This window comes from Haliotis rubra, unplaced genomic scaffold (genome assembly GCF_003918875.1).
Source record: "Haliotis rubra isolate DU_JTF1 unplaced genomic scaffold, ASM391887v1 Scf934, whole genome shotgun sequence".
Lineage (NCBI taxonomy): Eukaryota > Metazoa > Mollusca > Gastropoda > Lepetellida > Haliotidae > Haliotis > Haliotis rubra.
The window spans coordinates 1-3,603 of record NW_025767673.1 but is presented as its reverse complement, the minus strand read 5'-3'; the positions used below and the strand labels follow the sequence as shown (position 1 = coordinate 3,603).

The 3,603-nt window shown below is 38.0% G+C and overlaps 1 long non-coding RNA gene across 1 annotated transcript; it reads right to left on the bottom strand.

The window, feature by feature from the left end:
* Nucleotides 1–1,143: 1,143 nt before the first annotated feature.
* Nucleotides 1,144–2,152, bottom strand: LOC124264652. Its single transcript, XR_006895207.1, has 3 exons — nt 2,096–2,152; nt 1,865–1,972; nt 1,144–1,200 (listed from the first exon to the last, which is right to left on the bottom strand). It is a non-coding gene; the product is annotated as an uncharacterized LOC124264652 (long non-coding RNA).
* Between the last annotated feature and the right edge of the window lie 1,451 nt (nt 2,153–3,603).

Sequence of the window (3,603 nt, the reverse complement as noted above, 5' to 3'; positions counted from 1 at the left end):
CCTATCATTCTCAGACTACTCCCCACACACTGGACTTGAAGCTTTCACACAAATTCATCCCTGTGTCATTGTACCAAGCATTCATGCTATCCACCCCAGTCATTGATACACCTGGTACTTGAGGCAAGTTTATAATTCCTCCTGGTATCGATACACCCTGTACATGGGGCCATCTTATGATTCATCACAGTATTGATACACCTTTTACATTAACCCATTTAGTCTTTACTTGATATGTCAAAAGAACGTGAGATTTGTGGCATTTTGTTCATTCTGTCCGATGAAACATGCATTTGAACTGCTACACAAATACACAACAACATTACTTCAGGGTATCAGTAAGTTTGACTTGGATCTTCCTGTATCAGTATGAAAAGTTTGAACAAAAGTATCAGTATTCCTAGAATTGCCCGAGATAGGGAATGTGATGGGTGTCTGATATTTAAAATCTGTGGACTGTTAACAGTGTTCCAATGTGGAGGCATGTGTTGTGAAACTATATGTTGTGATATGTATGATATGGATATACCCCTAATTTTGATACCCCTCACAGTAATATCATGTACTGTCCCACAGTGTTTCAGTATTGTAACATTTAAGATTATATTGTTGGTAGGCTATTTGTTTGAAGAGGACAGCAAGGTATACTGTAAACATATTACTATATACATGAAGGTGTAATAACACAGAGAGGTTGTTGGCCTGGTGGGTTGCCATTGTTAGTACAGTGTGCACCTGTATCTTACATATCAGTCTCAGCATAACTGTACTTTGTAGTGTAGACAATCACATAGCTTCTGCCTTTATGGGGAAACACAAGAAATATAAAATTGCATCCATAAATGTACGTGTAATGTGTGATAAGTTTGTCATCCAAAGTTGGTAAGATGTAAACAGAATTCAAGATATATTGAACATAACGTGTACATTTATGTCATATATTCCAGATTAGTAACACTGTCCCACTTACAGGCTGAAGTTAGTTAGATTTGTTGGTTTTGTACCCTTGTAAGCACTGGTCATTGCACTATATTTGTCATAGTTAAAACAATGGTACACTCTACACAACACTACATGTCACCACAATATACAGATGACACAACACTACATGTCACCACAATATACAGATGACACAACACTACATGTTACCACAATATGCAGATGACACAACACTACATGTCACCCACAATATACAGATGACTAACAACACTACATGTCACCACAATATACAGATGACACAACACTAATGTCACCCACAATATACAGATGACCGCAGCACTACATGTCACCACAATATACAGATGACACAACTGACAACATGTCACTCACAATATACGGATGACACAACACAACATGTCACCACAATATACAGATGACACAACTTGCTACATGTCACCACAATATACAGATGACACAACACTACATGTCACCACAATATACAGGATGACACAACACTACATGTCACCAATAATATACAGATGACACAACACCCAATGTCACCACAATACATACAGATGACAAACACCTACGCCATGTCACCACAATATGCAGATGACACAACACAACATGTCACCACAATATACAGATGACCACAACATGTCACACAATATACAGATGACACAGCACTACATGTCACAATATGCAGATGACACAAGCACTAATGCCACCACAACATACAGATGACACAACACTACATGTCACCCACAATGTACAGATGACACAACACTACATGTCACCACAATATACAGACTGACACAACACAAACATGTCACACAACCATACAGATGTTTGGCTTACTACGTATCACCACAATATGCAGATGACACAACTTACTAAATGCTCACACCCACAATATACAGATGACTACAACACTACATGTCACCACAATATGCAGATTGACACAACACTAATGTCACCACAATATACAGATGACAAAACACTACATGTCACCACAATATACAGATGACACAGCCTGACATGTCACCTACAATATACAGATGACACAACATGTCACCACAATATACAGATGACACAACATACATACATGCCACGGAATGACACAACACTAATGCCTACAACATACAGATGACACAACACTACATGTCACCACAGTATACAGATGACACAACACTACATGTCACACATGCATACAGGTGGCACAGCACACAACATGTCACCACAATATACCAGATGACACAACACAACATGTCACCACAATGCCACCAGATGACCTGGCCTGCATGTCACTGTGCTGGATGACACAACACTACATGTCACCATAATACAGATGACCTTTGTGCAGTCACCATAATATACAATTGACACAACACTACATGGCTGTAGAGTAAATGTCATCTCAATAGAATCTTATTGTCATGGCATCACAAAGGAACCTGTACAGGGTTGATCTTATTTTCTGCAAAATCAGATAAAAGGGTTTTCTAAATGTGGTTGTGGTGTGAGTGAAACTTCAAGTTATGTTTACAGTGATCTAAGGCTTTTGCTTATGCTACATTCCCTTGTAGTCATCTTTCTGCATGCACTTGGTGTGGATTATTTAATGATGATGAATAGTTTCCTTCAATCTGAGTCAACATGTTGTGTATATATAATTAGTCTTGCTGGAATGATTACATTGCATAATTGTCAATGATTGTTAATATAAGTTATTTGATTATTTATTCTTTTTGTATGTATATGGCATTATGCAGGCTATTTACACTCTACAACTAGATAAAACAACTGTTTCTTTGATCATCGTTAAATCATTGTCAAGGTGCCACATAAACCAGGGTTGCAGAGATTCCCCACCATAGTCCCACCTGGCACGAAGAGACTTTGAACATGCATCCTTCTTGGACTGGAGTTGCATTTTAATTGTTATCTCTCGAACTTTCAGTTGAAGTTCTAGGTGCTTGGCACGGTTGTTTCTCATTGTTTGTCTGTCTTAAAGTTTACATTCCCAACATGAGCCAGCAAATTTTGTGAAGTAGATACTTTGCATGATATAATATTTGCAAGATATCCGGGAACTTCATAATATTGAATTGGATAACATTCCCCAACCTGGCCCAACTCGCGCCATTTAATAATAGCAAGTTTTATTGCACAAGACACAGTTATATATATAATCATCAGATACTTGCCAATGAACCACACAACTGCATGGATTCATAAGTCGTGTTTATTGCAATGAAGGGAAATGCTCTCTAAGTGTAACTGATATATAAAACTCATCACTATAAACAATGATCATGTAGAAGTGTGTGGAAAACTTGTAATGTAAACTTCAAAGTCTGAGAGTATAGAATTGATTGTCGGTTGTGTTTGCACTGAAAATGAAACGATGTCAAAGCGTTGTTCAAGCTCTCGTGTAAACAAGCACTTTGACATGGTTCAGCTCCAGTGTCTACAAGCTTGTTTATTCAATAACAAATGAAATGAACAATAGGCAGGACTGAAGCTGAAAACTATTGCTAGGCGTTATGTTTAATCTAAAGGAGATATCCATAATGATGGCAGTGGAGGCTTCAAACAGATGCAAGCTTTATTAATGAAGGAAGCTCTGGGAAGACTACTGACAGGATGGATCAGATCGTGGAA